The sequence below is a fragment of the Emys orbicularis genome, chromosome 9, assembly GCF_028017835.1.
Source record: "Emys orbicularis isolate rEmyOrb1 chromosome 9, rEmyOrb1.hap1, whole genome shotgun sequence".
Lineage (NCBI taxonomy): Eukaryota > Metazoa > Chordata > Testudines > Emydidae > Emys > Emys orbicularis.
This window is the reverse complement of record NC_088691.1, coordinates 433,930-453,350: the sequence shown is the minus strand read 5'-3', so window position 1 is coordinate 453,350 and position 19,421 is coordinate 433,930. Positions and strand designations below refer to the sequence as shown.

The 19,421-nt window shown below is 50.1% G+C and overlaps 1 protein-coding gene across 1 annotated transcript in view; it reads right to left on the bottom strand.

Moving 5' to 3' along the window:
- The window catches only part of ZMYM3 (zinc finger MYM-type containing 3), a 57,446-nt gene extending 39,064 nt beyond the window's left edge, over window positions 1-18,382 (bottom strand). The window contains exon 1 of the mRNA XM_065411334.1: window positions 18,329-18,382. The gene's annotated coding sequence lies outside the window, so the exon portion shown is untranslated. The remainder of the gene's footprint in view (window positions 1-18,328) is intronic.
- Between the last annotated feature and the right edge of the window lie 1,039 nt (window positions 18,383-19,421).

The window sequence follows — 19,421 nt, the reverse complement described above, 5'->3', positions numbered from 1 at the left end:
GCCCCCTACTACTGTCGCATGCTACTTCCTGCCAAATATAAATGGTGCCCTCTGTCTGTTCCAGGCAGTTCCTCTGGCTGGATAGGGGGCAAAGCTCCCAGGATGAGCCAGTTCAAGAACATAAAATCTAAAATGTGCCTCAGAGAAAGGAAAAGAGAGAGAGAGAGAGAGAGAAAAAAAAAAAAAAGGAGTGCAAGAGAAAAGCCTCTCAATGAAGAAAAGGTCCAGAGCCTTAGGGGAGGTGAGAATGCTCCAGAGAGGAGATCTTCCAAGAAGTAGAACAAGTTAAATAATTTCTCCTTTTCTAAAGATGCCCTCTACCAGGATTCCCACTTCTGGAGAGTAAGAAGTTAGTACACCGCAGCAGCGAGCAGCAATAAGGTCAACACCAGCCCAGTGAACAGGGAGGGGTTTCATTTGATGTACAAAGCAGGGGAGAAGACACTTCTCAAAACCACAATTAGGTGCAATGTACAAGCCTGCGGAATGAGCCACAGCGGCCAAACACACAGACAAGATTAGCCACTGTATGAAAACACCACAAAGCTTCATTTGGTGGTGGGAAAGTTTGATGTCCTGTAATAGGGGCTAATCAGGCCTAGTTCACCCGTGTTAAGGAGCTTCTTCTCTAGGAAGCCCCCGGCTAGGGTTCCACTGGGTTGCAGCTCAGGGCCATTGTTTGGGACAGCCAGAAACCAGTCCTCCGCAGTCCCTTGAGTTACTTGTACCTCTGTAGTCTTCCCCAGCTTCTTTGTCCTGCTCCTCCCTTTGCTGGGTGGGTTGGTTGGTTTGGCAGCTTTTCACAAGCCTGCTGAAGGACTCCTCTCCCTGCAGTCCCCCTCAGGGCAAGTCTACACTACAAAATTAAGTCGAGCCTAAGTTACACCAATGTACAGCTGCAACAGTAATTAAACTGCTTTTGCACGTCCACACCACGCTCCTTGCGTCAGTGGTGTGCGTCCTCACTACCAGCACTTGCACTGATGCAGACAGCAGACACCACGGGGAGCTCTCCCACTGTACAACTTGCCACCATCTAGCGCAGGATGGTTTGGGAAGGGTTTGCAATGCCTCATGGGGGCAAATGAGTCACTCAGAGGCAACTGGGAACACAGTTTCAACATCCTATGATGCAGTTTTCTCCATCCCATAATTTTATCTGCATCCTATGATGTCTGTAACTCTTTTCAAAAGTCCCACAAACCCACACATCCGCCATGTCTGTGAGAAGCATGGTTCCTGCACAGGTCTGCACTATTTTGTGAACACAATGCGCCTGATCCTGCAGCATTTGCAGAGCCACCAGAGGTGGTGTGGGGAACATCACAATTCCATGGAGGCTAGCTTGTTGTGGAACACAAACAATTGAAGGTTGTTGCTAGTCTTCACGGAGCAGCTGCAGATGGGGAAGCACCAGTTCTGGGCCCAGGAAACAAGCACTGACTGGTGGGATTGTATTGTTACGCAGGTATGGGATGAGGCACATTGGCTGTAGAATTTTCGGATGGGCAAAGCCACATTCCTGGAAGTGTGTGCAGAGCTTGCCCCAGCCCTCCTGTGCAGCAACACCACAATGAGAGCCGCACTGACAGTGGAGAAGCAAGTGGCAATCGCTGTGTGGAAGATGGCAATGCGAGATTACTGACAGATCAGTAGCAATCTATTTGGAGTTGGGAAATCCACCGTGGGGGTTGCTGTGATGCAAGTTTTCAGGGCCATTAATCGCATCCTGCTACAAGGGTTTGTGACTCTGGGCAACGTGCAGGACAGTGGCTGGTTTTGTAGCAATGGGGTTCCAAAACTGTGACAGGGTGGGGTAGATGGCACACACATCCCTATTTTGGCACCAGACCACCTTGCCCAAATACATCAACAGAAAGGGCTACTTTTCTAGGGTATTGCAAGTGCTGATGGATCACCAGGGATACTTTACTGACATCAACGCAAGATGGTCAGGGAAGGTGCATAACACACATTTTTAACACAGGCCTGTTCAGAAAGCTGCAAGCAAGGACTCTTCCCAGACCAGAGGGTTACCACTGGGGATGTTGAAATGACAATAGTGATCCTGGAAGACCCAGCCTGCCCCTTAGTCCTGTGGCTCCCAAAGCTGTACACCAGTCACCTTGACAGCAGCAAGGAGCACTTGAATTACAGACTCAGCAGGTGCAGCATAACAGCTGAATGTGCCTTTGGCCATTTGAGAAGACATTGGCACTATTTACTCACGAGATTACTCAGTGAAAAAAATATCCCACTAGGTATAGCTGCCTGCTGCGTGCTTCATAGTATGTGTGAAGCAAAGGGGGGAAAGTTTCCACCAGGGTGGAGGTGTGGAACAGCTGTCTGCTGATTTTGAGCAGCCAGACACCAGAGCTGTAAGATCTCTCCAGGGAGCTATGCGACTCAGGGAGGCTTTGAAAGACCATTTTAATAGAGAGCCCCAGTGATGTGTGCTGCTATATCTTGCTCTGCCTGTTTGTTTTTTTGCAGCCCAGTATGAACCTTGTAATGAGTGCTGTGTGTGTGTAGTAATATAACATTGCAAATGCACCTATTGCTATTATCTGTGAAGGTCAGCCCTAGCCATCATATGTTGTGAGCTAATAAAAATGAATTAAGTTTCCATAAATAGACTTTTATTCCAAACAGACATATCTGTAACTGAATGAAACTTTATAAATACAGGGAAAAGAACCTTTGAAGAAGAAAGAACAGTTATTTCCATTTCACATACACATACACCAACTGTCTGTCACAGGGGGGAGTGGTAGGGGTAATGCAGCGGCCCTGGATACAACATGGAATGTGGGAGGATAGGGGTGTGGGGAGGTGCCAGAATGCAGCTCTCTATAAGGTGTAGAGGGAGGTGAGCATGGGTCTGTTGAAGCTGAAGATCAACAAGAGTCTCCAGCATGTTTGACACTTGAGAAGCACTAGCATCTCCTGTGCTGCACGTCTCTCTCCTTTTCCTGCGCTTTTCTCCTCTCCGTTTTATCCCTGTCCATTCTATCCATGAGGGTGATCCTCTAAGCCCTGTGCTCAGTATCCGAAGCACTAGAGGCTTGCAGGATCTTTTGCAACACATCATCCCAGGTCCTCTTCCTTCTCCTCCTCATGTGGCACAGCCGCTCTGCTGGTCTGGATGGAGAGACCCTCAAGGCCACATTTCCAGCTGCAAAAGATGCAATGCACAAAGGTACTATTGTGAGTGTATTCACAAGATAAATGGAAACTTGGCATACTGAACTCACTCCCCTTGATCCACACAAGTTACAGGCACTACATTCTCACTTCTCCTTGGGATTCATAGAGCATGGGGCAGTTCCTCTACCTCTATTAGCTATTTCACTACCTCTTCTAGCATGATCAAAAAAGAATAAATGAACAGACAATACCAAAGCAATATCAAAGCAAATTGCATACTTACCAGAGGTTCCCTTCCCCTGCATCAGGCTCGCCGGTGCTGGACATCAGAAAGAGGTCCTTGCTCACCATGCCACTGGATCCACCCTGGTCGCCTGTACCCCATACTCCTCCTTTGCCTTGTCCAACACCTCTTCCTCACTGTTCACTTCGGGGGCCTGTTACTCCAGCTCCCCTGAAGTATCCACAGGGCTCTTGGCAGTGGTGTCTTCACCGAGAATGGCATGCAGCAATTTGTAAAAGCAGCATGCTTGCCGCTCTGCGCCAGAGACACTATTTGCATCCCTTGCCTTCTGGTACGCTGCCACAGCTCCTTGACTTTTATGCAGCACAGCTGCGGGTCCCTCTTAAAGCCCTTCTCCCCCATGCCCCGAGTGATCTGCTCGTAGATATCAACATTTCTGCGGCTAGATCAGAGCTATGCCCCCACCGCCTCTTCTCCCCACAGATATCCACCACTTTTAGTGTACTCCAGGAAGAAGTGTGTCTGCACTGTTGAGCCGGCATGGTCAGCTGCTAGATGAGCTCTCCATACCAAGCAAACAGGAAATGGAATTTCAAAAATGTGTGGGGCTTTAAAAAGGAGGTGTGTCTACCTGTGTACCTGGCCCCTGGGCAGTGGAACTCAAAAAGATGACCAGAACGGTCACAGTGGGGTATTGTGGGACACCTCCTAGAGGCCACTGAAGTCAACACAAGTAACGCAGTGTCTACACTGACACCACATCGACTTAACTAGTATACCTCTTGCAGAGGTGGCGTCATTAAGTCGGCATAGAGAGCAAGTCACATCAGTGGGAGTGACATTTTAGTGTAGCCTCTTACAGAGTTAGGTCGACATAAGCTGCCTTGTGTTGACCTAACTCTGTAGGGTCGACCAGGCGTCTACCTGCCGCTGTGGAGTTACCAAACCAGCTCTGGCTGAGCATGCAGGCAGTTGCTTTGTTAACTCCCTGAACCCTCAGCCAGCATGGAGTATATAGATGCCACAAGACCTCCCCTATCTTGTGAACACGTTCTGGAGCACAAGTCTGAAACGGGACTCCTTCCTGCAGGCCAGTCCAAATAAAAACACCTTGTAAATGCATGGGGAGAGGACCCCAGATCAGCCTTGCTGATGTCTACCATGGAAACATCCCTGAGGCAGGCCGTAGAGGCACCTGTGTTGAGGCATGCGGTCCAAGGCCCAGGGCTGTCCCTGGGGGGCGGGGGAGGGGTGCGGCGCCCAGGACATAGGCACCAAGTTTCTAATCTGCCAGGGGGGTGCTCCCCCCAGGCCCTGCCCCCACTCCACCCCTTCCCCCAAGGCCCTGCCCCCACCTCTTCCCCACCCCCTCCCCCAAGCACACTGCAACCTCGTTCCTCTCCCCTCCACCCCCAGTGCCTCCTGATGCCGCGAAACATCTGATCCGCAGCAGGCAGTAGGCGCTGATTGGTGTGGCCTGCTGGCGAGCAGGAGGAGGTTCTGTGAGGGGGGCTCCTCCTTGCCTCCCCCTGCCTGCCTGCCACCCGCTGCTTGCCTCCCTGTTCGCCTCCTCACCCCGCTCGCCCACCTGCCTCACCTCACTGCCCAAAGCACGGGACCCGGGGCAGTCGCCCTAATTTGCCATACCCAAGGGACAGCTCTGCTGAGCCAGTCTTCTCATTTCAGGCAGTCAGGACCAGTGTTCCCTCTAATTTTTCCCACCCATGTGCGGAACGAATTTTGTTATGTGCACCAATATGGAGGTGTTGAGTGACACATCACCTTCATATTGGTGCACATTACAAAATTCATGTGGTGGGGCCGAGGCATTTGGAGTGTGGGAGGAGGCTCCAGGCTAGGGCAGAGGGTTGGGGTGCAGGGGTGCGAGGGCTCTGGCTGGGGGTGCAGGCTCTGGGGTGCAGCCAAGGTTGAAGGGTTTGGGGTGCAGGATGGTGCTCTGGGGCTACGGCGGGGAGGGAGTACTCCCTGCAGCTCTCTCTCCGCGTGGCAGCTCCAGGGCTGGAGCTGTAGGATAAGCACCCCTTCCCTGGTCCCAGCAGATCCAGGCTGGGGTTGGTTCAGGCCCAAGGGGGAGGGGCACCCCGTCTGCGCCTGGGTCCAGGACTCTGGGCCCCGTCTGGGTCGTGCCACCAGGCCAGTCCCACGTCTGGGGGTGAGGCGGGCCACGCCTAGGGGCAGGCCGGGCCACAGCAGAGTTGAGGCCTGCGGAGGTGCGCCCCTCCCCCAGCTGGTCCCCGGGCGGGTTCCCGAGTGCCTGCGCGGCACTAAATAGACTGCTGGGCAGGTTACAGGGAACTTGAGTCAGGACACCGTAACATGAAATGCAGCAAGACTTCAGCTCAGACAGTATCTTCCTGTGAACAACACTGCCTAGCATATTGGTGTCCAAAGAACTAGTTGGACTATCGAAAAACAACTAAAGGACTTCAGCATATAGAAAAAGGCTTCACTGAGGTGAGCATGTGGGTGAGGGAAAACTTAGTAGGCCAGACTACTGAAGCGGAACTCCATCACCACAAAGAGGGTTCTAAGATAAGCCCAGAGCACCACCGTAGCCTTGTAAAACCTGGAATAACGTGCACCAGCGGCTGGGGCATGACTGCAGTCATTGTTCAGTTTCATTAGCTTTCTCAGGACCGCGCTGATACCACTTGAAACAAGGCTTTTTAGTGGATGGTTTGAAGAGCAATAAGCCCTGCATAAGGCTGATAAGGAGCTACAGATAGTGCCTGGCTGTGACAGGTTCATGGCAGGCTGAAACAGTTGCCCAATGTACCTGGATGGAGTTAGTTGGACTCAGGCAGAAGTAAGGGGTCTCTTTGCACCTCACTGCAAACTTTTTCCACTTGGAGTTGCAGGTTCTTCTGCTAGGTGGCTTTCAAGGGGCCACAAGTTGCCTGCTTAAAGACACCATGACTACAGATCTCTGCCTTGCCAGGAGCCATGCTCTGAAAGCCAGATTCTCAGACCAAGGATCAGCTTTGGCGATCTGCAACAGGTCAATGAACCATGCCTATCTGGGAGGGCAGAGGGCTTTTGGGATCATTGAGCGTCTCTCTCTCCTGGACTTTGCCAGAAAGTCTCCTTTCATAGGCCTGCACAGGAGGCGTCCCTTTATAACATGGGATTTTCTTATGGCCACGAGCAGGACACTAGTGGCTTATTGTTCATGGGAGTGCTGAAGTGATCCACCTTTGGTGCCCTTTCAATGGGGGAAGATGTAATCCACGGACCATTCTCGAGGATCTACCACAGATCTGTCTGCAATCACATCTTCCTTTCTTCAGTCCTTAGTGGAACAAAGGATCTGGTCCAACAGGTGAATATATAGTAGAACCTCAGAGTTACGAACACCTCAGGAATGGAGGTTGTTTGTAACTCTGAACAAAACATTATGATCTTTCAAAGGTTTACAATTGACTTAATCCAGCTTTGAAAATTTGCTATGTAGAAGAAAAATGCTGCTTTTAACAATCTTAATGTAAATGAAACAAGCACAGAAACAGTTTCCCTACCTTGTCAAATTTTTTTTAATCTCTCTTTTTTTTTTTAGTAGTTTACATTTAACACAGTACTGTACTTGCTTTTTTTTGGTCTCTGCTGCTGCCTGATTGCATACTTATGCTTCCAAATGAGGTGTGTGGTTGCCGGGTCAGTTCGTAACTCTGAACTGCCTGGTAATAGTGACCATAATGTAATTAAATTTAACATCCTTGTAAGGAGGAAAAATGCCAAAAGAAACCCACCACGGTAGCATTTAATTTCAAAAGGAGGAACTACACAAAAGTGAGGAAGCTAGTTAAGCTGAAATTAAAAGGAACAGTCACAAGGATGAAATGCCTACAAACTGCATAGAGACTATTTAAAAACATCATCACAGAGGCTCAAACTAAATGTATATCCAAATTAAAAAAGCAAACAAACAAACAAAAACCCCAGTAAGATGACCAAAAAAGTGCCACCATGACTAAAACAGCAGAGTAAAAGAGGCACTTAGAGGCAAAAAGGCATCCTTTAAAAATCAGAAGTCAAATACTACTGAGGAAAACAGAAAGGAGCATAAACTCTGGGAAGTCAAGTGTAAAAGTATAAGGCAGGCAGGCCAAGAAAGAATTTGAAGAGTAACTATCTAATGACAGCTAATAACAGAGAAAACAGAAATTTATTTATTTATTTGTACATCAGAAGCAGGAAGCCTGCCAAACAATCGGTGGGGCCACTAGACGACTGAGTTGCTAAAGGAGCGCTCAAGGAAGACAAGGCAATTGCGGAGAAGCTAAATTAATTCTTTGCATCAGTCTTCATTGCAGAGGATACGGGGGAGTATATCTCCAGCCATACTTTTTAGGTGACCAATTTGATCCACTGTCCCAGACTGAAGTGTCACTAGAGAAGGTTTAAGAACAAATTGATAAATTAAAAAATAATAAGTCACCAGGACCAGATGGTATTCACCCAGAAGTTCTGAAGGAACTAAAATATAAAATTGCAGAACTACAGTATGTAACCTCTCTCTTAAATCAGCCTCTTTACCTGATGACTAGAGATAGCTAATGTAACGATTTTTTATTTATTTATTTATTTTTAAAAAAGGCTTCAGAGGTGATCCTGGCAATTACAGGCCAGTAAGCCTAACTTCAGTATCATGCAAATTGGTTTAAAACTATAGTAAAGAACAGAATTATCAGACACGTAGATGAACACGATATGTTGGGGAAGAGTCAACTCAGCTTTTGTAAAGGGAAATTATACTTCACCCATCTATTAGAATTCTTTGAGGGGGGTCAACAAGCATATGCACAAGGGGGATCCAGTGGATATAGTGCACTTGGACTTTCAGGAAGCCTTTGACAAGGTCCCTCACCAAAGGCTGTTAAGCATAGTAAGCAGTCATGGGATAAGGTCCTCTCATGGGTCAGTAACTGGTTAAAAGACAGGAAACAAGGGTAGGGATAAATGGTCAGTTTTCACAATAAAGCGAGGTAAATAGTGAGATCCCCCAAAGATCTGTACTGAACCAATGCTGTTCAACATATTCATAAGTGATTTGGAAAAGGGGGTAAACAGTGAGGTGGCAACGTTTGCAGACGAAAAAAAAGTTACCCAAGAGTTAAGTCCAAAGCAGACTGTGAAGAGTTACAAAGGGATCTCACAAAACTGGGTGACATCATGGCAGATGACATTCAATGTCGATAAATGCAAAGTAATGCACATTGGAAAAAATTAATCCTAACTATACATATAAAATGATGGAGTCTAAATTAGCTGTTACCACTCAAGCACTGGATAGGTCCCTGAAAACATCTGCTCAAAATGCAGCGGCAGTCAAAAAAGCCAACAGAATGCTAGGAACCATTAGGAAAAGGATAGATAATAAGACAGAAAATATCAGAATGCCATTATATAAACCTATGGTACACCCACATCTTGAATACTGCATGCACTTTCGGTAGTCCCATCTCAAAAAAGATGTATTAGAATTGGAAAAGGTACAGAGAAGGGTAATGAAAATGATTAAGGGTATGGAACAACTTCTATACAAAGAGAGATTAAAGAGACTGGGACTGTTCAGTTTAGAAAAGTGACAATTATGGAGGGATATGATAGAGGGCTATAAAATCATGAATGGTGTGGCGAAAGTGAATAAGGAAGTATTATTTGCCCCTTCACATAAATACAAAAACTAGGGAGACAAGGTGGGTGAGGTAATATCTTTTATTGGACCCACTGCTGTTGGCGAGAGAGACAAGCTTTTGACCTGAAGAGAAGCTCTGTGTAAGTTTGAAAACTTGTCTCTCTCACCAACAGCAGTGGGTCCAGTAAAAGATATTACCTCACTCACCTTGTCTCTCTAATATCCTACTACCAACACAGCTACAACACCACAACGTACAAGAACTAAGGGTCACCCAAATGAAATAGGCAGAAGGTTTAAAAAAAAAAAAAAAAAAAGGAAGTACTTCTTCACACAAAGCACAGTCAACCTATGGAACTCAGTGCCATGGGATGCTGTGAAGGCTAAAAGCATAAATGGATTAAAAAACGAATTAGACAAGTTCATGGAGGATGGGTCCATCATGGCTAATAGCCATGATGGTCAGGCATGCAACCCCATGCTCTGGGTAAACCTAAACCTCCAACCGCCAAAACCTGGGCCTGGATGACAGGATGATCACTTAAAATTGCCCTGTTCTGTTCATTCCCTCTGAAACATCTGGCAGCGGCTACTGTCAGAGAAAGGATGCTGGGCTAGATGGACCATTAGTCTGACCCAGTATAGCCGTTCTTATGTTCCCTGCCAAGTGCCTGCTGACAAAAAATGGGAGGGACACAGCTTGTTCCCAAATCTGGACTGCCCAGTACCTCCTTGTCTGTTGATTGAAATGGGTATCAGGTTGCCATGCTTTCCATGAAGACCATCACTGGGGATACAAGATCACTGAAGGTCTTTGGGATTAGGATAGGACTCCTTCATCTCCAGAACATTTATGTGCAATTGCTGTTCCTGAGGAGACAAAGTTCAATGAAGGGGTAGTCCCTCAGCTGCAGTTTAGATAGGTGTTGAGACATCCAATCTGTTACACAGATATGAAATGGAAGCCCTTGTGTTGCTTATTTCCAGTGGGATCCCAGGGTCTGCTGAGGTTGCCTCATGTGCAGATTGTGCCATGGAAAATACAAATACAGTTGTAGCCACTAGATAGAACATTCATAGCATGGCCTGTACTGTCACCTGCTGACTTTTCATTATCTTTTCTGCCAAGCGAATTAGATGTTGGATCCCATCCTAGGCAGGAAAGATTTGAGTTGAGATGTATTTAAGAGGGCTCCTGAATATGACAATTGTCTTCTGGTGCAAGTTGGAACTTTGGTCATTAAGCTTCTTGATAAAGTATCCTAAGAACCCCACAGGATATACACACTGATCTTTGACACCATCCAGAGCAGTGTCCTTAATCAGTTAATTGTCATGACAGGGGAACGTCGGGGCTACCTACAGAGACCAGGAGTCCACAACTACCAAGCATTTAATGAAAACACAGTGCTGATACCAGTCTAAAAGTGCAGATAATGCTGTTCCCCTACGACCAATCAGATATTCCCAGTGCTTGAGACGTTTCCCTTTGTGCACAGAAGCATCATCAAGGTCCAGGGCATTCAAGCAGCTGATTTTCTCTAGCACACACGATGGCTCCTAGGGTAACCATCTTAAACTTTTCTTTTGCCAGATACCAATTCAGATTTCCAAGATCCAGACTGTGCTGGAAATTTCTCATCTTTTTGACTATCAGAAAGTATCTAGAATAATGAAGGTGTTAAACAACTTCTACTAAAGTTCAACATTTTAAAATCAGCAAGTCCAGGTGAGATGGGGTGACGACTCACCGGTGCGACGCCTCCTGATGGTTGTCCAGGGAATTAGCTCTTTCTCCAGCTTCGGAGCGCCCTCTGATGGCTGATGTCTTGCCTGCCACTGGCCCCTGTGTCCCTCCCAGACCCCGGTGCCCTTTGTCTTGGGGTTCTGCCCTCTGCAGTACCCACGCAGTCTCTGGGTCTCCCCTCCCAGGGGAACCCCCAACCCTCTATCCCCAACCTTGCCTCAACGGCTACTGCCAGTCATCATCTAGCCCCTGCTCCCTGGGGCGGACTGCAGTCTCTAAACCACTCATCATAGGCAGAGGCAGCTGGCCCCCTTGCCAATCTCTGGGTTGCCCCTCTGCAGCCCCAGTACCTTTTGTGGGCTCTTAACTCGGCCTGCAGCCTGGGCTTTGCTAGGCTGGAGCTCCCCAGCTCCCTCTGCCCTTCCCCAGCACTACTCCACCCTAGGTAACCTCCTCAGCTTCCCAGGCAGTCAGGTCCTTCTCTCTCAAGAAAATTAGAGGGAGTGTGTGTCTGCAGCTTCTGGCCCACAGCCCTCTTATAAGGCCCAGCTGGGCCCTGATTAAGCTGACCATAGCTGTGGCTGCTTTCCCAATCAGCCTCGCTTTCCCCACTGCAGCTGCTTTATCCCCTTCAGGCAGGAGCGGGCTGACCACCTCGCTACACCAGGTAACTTGCACCCAAGAGTTTTAAATGAATTGGCCAAGGAACTCTCTGGACCAGTAATGTTAATTTTCAGGTTTCAGAGTAGCAGCCGTGTTAGTCTGTATCCGCAAAAAGAACAGGAGTACTTGTGGCATTCAGTAAATCTTTAAATAATGGGAAATTTCCAGAGAACTAGAAAAAAGCTTATCTTGTGCAATATTTAAAAAGGGCAAACAAGACACTGATCTCAAACAAAATAATGGAACAGCTGATAAGTGACTCAATCAATAAAGAATTACAGGATGATAATATAATTAATACCCAGTCAACATGATTTTAGATAATAGGTCTTGTCAAACAAACTGGATATTATTTTTTGAGACGATTACAAGTTTGATTGATAAGAGTAATTGGGTGGACAAAAACACCCCTAGAGTTCTGTAAGGCATTTGACTTAATACCACACAATATTCTGATTCAAAAGTTAGCACTATACAATATTAACATAGCCAGATTTTAATACACTTATGTGCTAACAGATGATTCTCCATTAACATTTTGAGATCTATCAATGAATGACTGTGTTGCGAGAGACTGGTTCTCAGCCCAATGCTACTCAATATTTTTATCAAGGACCTGGAAAAAGTAAAAGGTTACTTACCAGTAACTTTTGTTCTTCATGAGTCAACTCTGATTTCACACTTGGAAGATTGGCACCCCCTTGTCTGAGGGGCTGTCCACTGGGGCTGCATGACCTTAGTGACATTGACATTCAGTTTCATAACTCATATCAAGGGAGCACAGCCCCCAAACATATCAGTTCCTTCCTATCTGCCACCAAGAGCATTAGGGAACTGTGGTGTGTGGTCAGCCCTGCAGATCTGGGCTAATCCCCTTGGTTTAAATAGTTATAGCTCAATTATTACTGCTGATAAAGTTGGCAGAGGCCATTAAGGTTGATGGGAGTGGTATGAGGAGGACAAGATCACTGTTACAGAGAAATCCAGATCACTTGATAAATCAAACTCCATGCATTTTAATACAACCAAATGCAAGGGCCAACATACAGGAACAAAAGAGTAGGTTATACTTACAGGGTGGGGCCTGTATCTGGGAAAGCTGAGCCTCTGCAAAGGATGTTGTAGATAATCAACTGAACATGAGCCCCCATTGCAATGCTGCAGCTAAGATGGATAATGCCATTATTGGTTGTTGTGGTGATGTAAATGACTCCCTCACCGCCATCAGGCAAGGTGGTGTTACAGAACTCCTTTGGTCACAACCAGCTCCAATTTGACAAGCCTCTGAGGCTTGTCAGGTCTTGGGGTTGGCCCTTAAAAGGGAGGAATCCAGGCCAGTTGAGGGGGCCCTCTGAAACAAGCAGACCTGGAGCACAGGGCTCCCAGCCCCGGGCCCTAGGTTACTGAAGGAAAGGCTTGAGCACGCTGCCTGGCCTAGCCTTTGGAGAAAGAAGACGGAAAAGGAAACCAGCCTGTGTTGGAACCCCTGGGATTAAGCCTTGGCTTTAGCTATAGGGGCCAAGACTTCCTTTGGGGATCTGAATGACTGGCTTCCCCTTATTGGCACAAAGCCCCGAGAGAGATGGAAGTATTTTTTTTTCATTTGGATTGTTCTGTACCCACCGAAGGGGGTGGACTCAAGCAGCACAGATGAAGGGACATCCCGAAGGGGATTTCAAGTAACGAGGTAACGATGTAGGAGGTAAGTGAAATGCCCTTCCCCACTTCAAGGGTGCAACTGGGGAATGTAGCCTTTGACAGATGTAGAAACAGGGAGAGCAGGAGGAGGGAGTGGCATTCCCCCCATGCATATGGCACTGGTGAGATTATTGCTGGAATATAGGGTCCAATTCTAGTGTTTACACTTTTAAAAGGACATTAAAAAACAAGAGGATTCAAGAAAGAGCCATAAGAAGCAGACAAGGTTTGGAAAGCTTGCCTTCCAGTGAGAGACGTAAGGAGCGCCATCTATTTAGTTTATTGAAAATTAAGTTAAGAAGGGACTTTATCACAGCCTAGAAATATTTACATGGGGAAATTTCTGATAGCAGATGGCTCTTTCATCTAGCAGACAAGGCAGAACAAGATCCAATGGCTAGAAGCTGAAGTTGGACAAATTCAAACTGTAAGTAAGGCACAAATTCTAACAGCACCGGTAACTAACCACTGGCCAACAGAGATTCTCCATCATTTGCAGTCTTTACATTCCCAGTGTCTTAAGTTATTGGACTCAATGCAGGAATCACTGGGTGAGGTTCTCTGGCCTGAGTTATGTAGGAGGTCAGATTAGATGAGCACAATCGTCCGCTCCTGGCCTTTGAATCTGTACCAATCTTCTAGCTCATACGAGTCTAAATAGCAGCCATCCACGCCATGATCCCTCAAGCCTGCCCCCCCCCCCCCCATGCAGCTGGAATGGTCTACACAATATGGGTCATCCCAAGCTCTCTGGAAAACACCATCACTGGCTTTGCCACAACTATCAGTGCCAGGGACACCAGCACCAAGACCAGAGTTTCTTGCACCTGGAGCACCAAACTCTTGGGGTTCAAGCCTCAGGTCTTGGTGCAGTAGTTACTCTGATTCATCAAGTGATCGTACACCTGCCAAGAGAGAGCAACAGGATGCCCTGAAGTCGGCATTGTAGGCTTCAGGATAGTTTCACAAGAGCAGCAGTAATCAAACTAGGTTGCCCAGAATATACACAGAAACTTTATCCTCCTCCCTGCTTCAGCCAAATGAATGCAGGAGGGTGAAATCCAGAAGCCTTAAGGCAGAGCTGTCCAGAGTTGGGGCTTTGACAGGGTGTGTCAGAAAGCCCAACTTACAGGGCCACTCTGGGATGCCTCAGAGGGCTTGAAGGCACTCCTCACGCCTCTTCACCACTCAGGTACATCCGCTGATGTGTCCAACACCTCGGCACTAGTGATAAACTCTGAGGCAGACAATATCCGCATGCTCAGCAGCCTGTGACAGATTTTGGAGCAGAGGAGCAGACTCCTTCCTCCTTGTTTTCCCTTCTTCTGACACCAACGGCCCTCTGCTGATACCTATGTCACCTCTTTGCCAAGTGATGGCAGATATTAGGTCTTTGCCCATTAGCTTCCCAGTGGAGAAGTGAACAATATGGAATCTTGGTGCATTCTAAGTGTAACTCATTTTATTTGCATACATACACCAGCCCCGGAACAGACATGCAGGCAATCCCTTTTTTCAGGAATATCAGCCCAACTCCAATGCCTGATTCCCAGGGAGCAATTCTGTCTCAAGAATTGACCCCAGTCAGAGACCAAGGCAGAAAGCAAACTCTCCTGCAGCTTGCACAGCTCCCTCTCCAAGAACCACTGCCTCTACCCAGAACCTCACCTGTAAAACAAACACCACCACAAGCATTTCTTCGCAGACCAAAAACCTGCCACCAAAAGACACCTTCCAAAACAATACCATACACAAAATCAGGGTGAGTGAAGAACAAGCATCAAACTGAGAGAGACACTTAAGTGGATGTCGCTCAGTGTCAAGTCACCAGCCAAAAGACAAAAACAGGTATTGGAGCCCTGGAAAAGGCCAAAGAATAGTGGCTCCTCAATGCCAAGGAAATTGCCCAAACATGCACCACCATGCCAACATGCCAAGGCAATGGCCTCAGAACTTCCCACAGATGACCACAGCTGCCTGGAAAGCAGTTGCAGACACAAACCACCACCAGATGAGTATAGCTGAGACATGGGGAAGAGCTAGAGTGCTGGTTTGATGAGGTGCAGTCCCTGAAGCAAGCTCATTTACTAGCTGTGATGTTGAACATTTGGAGACATTTATACTCCGTGGGGATGGCAAACAAAACTGCCAGTAAGCAGCCTGGCACTGATGCCATGCTATTTTCTAGGGCCCCAAAACCTGAAGAGCTGGGAGAGGGTTCTAACGAGTCTTGAGCTAGGAACCAAAGACCCATCAGTGAGAATCCAGCACAGATTGGATTCTTAGAAAAGGAATTTTCTCCCCACATGCAGGTGTATACAATTGGCCAGGGGCATTACAGGGAATTTTCACCTTTCCTGAGAGCATCAGGAATTGGAAGAAGCAGGATGCTGGTTTGGATAGACCAGTGTGTCCCTGTGTCCCCCCCCGCCACACACACACACACTTTGGTAAATCCTAGGTTTCTCTTCCTTTACGTTGATTAACTTCAAGTATGGGCAATTGGAGAGGCCCATGAGCTCTGGCCAGGGGATAGCCACAGGAAGCTGCTGGTAGGGTCCATGCCCATCAACCAAGAACACTTTTCATTGGGGAAGGAGGAAGAGGTAGAGGATGGGGTCTCTTACGCCAGATCTATACCAGCAAAGCGCTCCTAGTGTGGACTCGGCTATACCCTCTAACCCTGAGCAAAACAAGCTAGACTAGTAAAAGCGCAGTTTTGCCACTGTGTCTATCCTACAGGCTGCTGCCAGCACAGCTATATCAGTCAGGGATCACACCACTTCACAGCTCAAACTCATAGCTCCGCCAGCAGAAGTCTGTAGCCTAGACACAATCTTAGGCTTCTCTCCCACCCACCCAATTTAAAGCTATAGGACCTAACTTTGGTCCTTTGTCCCAGATGCCAGATTTTTATTGGGAGTCTGGAGTGACCAGCTGTTTGGGTGGGATTGTTACATTGCCCCCAGCAGCCGGGGGGGTGGGGGGCAGAAATGACTGTAGGCACAAAGGGAACATGGAATGGGGCCTGGGCTTGTGAATGGGCAAGAGGCATGGCTGGAGCAATGGGGTGCAGCTTGGTTTGGCTTTTGCTCCATCAACCCCAGAGGGCAAATGTGCTACTGTCCCTTTCAAGATGAGAAATGAACATAAGAAAGGCCGTACTGGGTCAGACCAAAGGTCCATCTAGCCCAGTATCTGTCTACCGACAGTGGCCAATGCCAGGTGCCCCAGAGGGAGTGAACCTAACAGGCAATGATCAAGTGATCTCTCTCCTGCCATCCATCTCCATCCTCTGACGAACAGAGGCTAGGGACACCATTCTTACCCATCCTGGCTAATAGCCATTTATGGACTTAGCCACCATGAATTTATCCAGTCCCCTTTTAAATTTTGTTATAGTCCTAGCCTTCACAACCTCCTCAGGTAAGGAGGAGCTAGGATGGAGATGATGACAAAGTCATGCTCTATTCAGGAGCTTTGAATTTGGGAGGTAGTTTGAGGGAATGGCAGCACAGTTTACAAGGAAGAAGCAGACTGATGAGAAGTGAGTGAGCTGCAGGCTAGAATCAGAGCTGGAACAACACATCAGGAAATGAGAGGAAGCTTCTACTGGGGCAGAAAAGTAACTCAAATAATGGCTCCTTCTGACTTAGTTGAGAGGGTCATCCCCACCCTGCATCCCAGAGCCATGTACCATACCCCATCCCACAAGACCACTCCCTGCAGCCCAGAGCCACATCTCAACCCTTACCCTGAACAAGCCCACATGGCAGGTAAAACCCCACCTCCACCCCACAGAGCCATACCCCCTCCCATCAACAGCCACAGCCCACCCCTTGCAAGCATGTTCTGCAGGCACCACCAGCAGATATGTCCAACCACAACCAATCCAACAGCAACCTCCAGTCAGAGCTTTGCCCTGCCCCACCCCATTCCTACTCCCCCAGGCACACCCTCTGGGTAGAGCTGTTGCTTTAGGGACACAAAGGCATCTCCTCCTTTTTCCCACTCTAGGGCCTACAACATAGCTCAGGAAGCCCTAGTGTGACTCCTGCAGCAGCAACAGTATTTTTAGGCACTTTCAAATGCAAACTTTTTATTCTCATGTGTGGAGAGCCAAGCACATGGGACACTCTGCAGATAAAGTCTCTGCCCAAAGGGCATGCAAACCAGGTGGCGAAGAGGAGGGGAAAGGGCTTTGGAAAAAGCCCTGCTTGACTCTGATGTGGAAAAAGGTATTGGGAAAACAAGCTCAATAGGTGTAAATGTTCTGATCCCATTTGGCGTCTGAGGGAAACAAGAAGTCCCCAAGGCCAAAGCACAACCTACAATCAACCACTGTACAGCCAACCACGGGCAACGCGCCATCTTAGCTGGGCTAACCAGAGGCTTGCAGGGCTTCTAATGATGTCAGGACATGGGGGTAGAAGAGACACACACTATTTCCTGGAGACCCAGAGCAAGCACTCAACGCCAGCACAGACTGGTCTGAAATACTGGGCAGTGGGGCAGACTGGGGACCCAGACTGCCCCACGTGCTGGCAGGCATCAACACTCAGCTGCGGCCACCTGCCACCAGCACAGACAGAAACAATCCTAGAGACAGCTCTTCATCTGCTCCACCCTCTCCCCATAGACCCCTACCATCTTCTCTCCCACTTCCCTAGGACACAGATACCCTCCCCCATGAGGGGAGCAGCACCCGCCCCTGCGCTCCCAACCCTGTTTCCCCTCCCACATGAGGGGAGCAGCACCCGCCCCTGCGCTCCCAACCCTGTTCCCCCTCCCCCATAGCGGCTCTACACATATATGCTCCCTCCCTCCCCCTTGCGCGGAAAAGGGGGCGGGGTCGGTGCGCGCCCCCTCCCCCCTGCGCGGAAAGGGGGCGGGGGAAGGGTCGGTGCGCGCCCCCTACAATCCGCGGAAAGGGGATAAGGGTCGGCGCGCGCCCGTCACTGTGCCCAGAGGGGGCCCCTCCTCCCAGGGGCCCGGCCCCTCTCCGCACGGGTACCCCAGCCCCGCCCCCACCCGGGAGCAGAGGCAGAAGGCACCCCGCGGGCGAAGGCTGGAGCCGCCACCCCCTCCCTATCCGGGACCGCGCCGCCCCGCAGGCCGCGCTAAACCACCGCAACCAATGAGGACCCGCCCCCAGCTCGACCGCGGCTCGTACCTGGCTCGCCGCGCCGCCCGCACTGCCCGGAGCCCGGATTCGGGTCGCGGCCCCTTTAAATGGAGGCGCCGCTCCGAGCCCTCAGCGCGCTGCAGCCCAAGGGGGGGCGGGGGCGACTCCCCATTGGCTGCGGCGGGAGGGGGGTGGTTCCCTATTGGCTGCGGCGGAGCTTGGGCTCGCGAGACTCCCTTTCAGAGGGCAGCCCCGAAAACCCGGAGCGGACTGCAGTGTCCGGGATCGGAGGCAGAACCTGGGATCTGCAGGGCGGCCCGAAAACGCGGGATGGATTTTCGGATCGGAGGATAAAGCCCAAAGAAGCTGGAGCATAGCCCAGAATCGGGGGAGCCCGGGAAACTCGGTGTGGCAGCCGGGCCCGGTAAGGGACGCTGCCTCCGCAGCTGCCCCCCATGCTCGCTTGTGGGGTGAAATCCCGGCGCGGAACCCGGGATCAGGAACGGCACCGTCTGCATCGTCCCCTCCTGGGGGCTGCCCGCAAAGTGCGGAGCGGATCCTGCCGCCGGAGCGGGAGTACCGCCCCCCCCCCGGAGCCGTCTGCCCCGTTAACCCTCTCGGGCCCAGGAGAGGCCGCTGCGGAACGGGCCCCGCCTCGGGCCCCGCGATGTCTCGCCTCGGCCCCGGGCGGCCCTGCCCTGCGAGCGCGCGGGAGACGGCTCCCGGCCCCGGCCCGCTCCGGCCCCTACCTGCGCCACTCGGGAGCCGCCCGGCCCGCTCCGGGCTCCGCCGCCGCCTCCCTGGAGCTGGAGCGTCTCCCCCGGGCGGTGAGTGACAGCGCGGCCGGGCGGGGCTTCGGCGGGGGCCCGGGACACGGCACCGCCCCCGGGCTGGGCTGCGCCCGGACCCCCGCCCGCCCACTCCCAGGGACCCCCGCCCCCCACGGACACCCCCACTTCTCCTCCCCTGCCGGGCCCCGCCCACTGCCGGGCACCCCCCATGGCCCCCTCCCCTCACTGACACCCCCCACTCTCCTCACCCCCTGCCCCCCACGGACACCCCCACTTCTCCTCACCCGCCGGGCCCCGCCCACTGCTGGGCCCCCCATTTCCCCCTCCTCTCACTGACACCCCCGACCCTC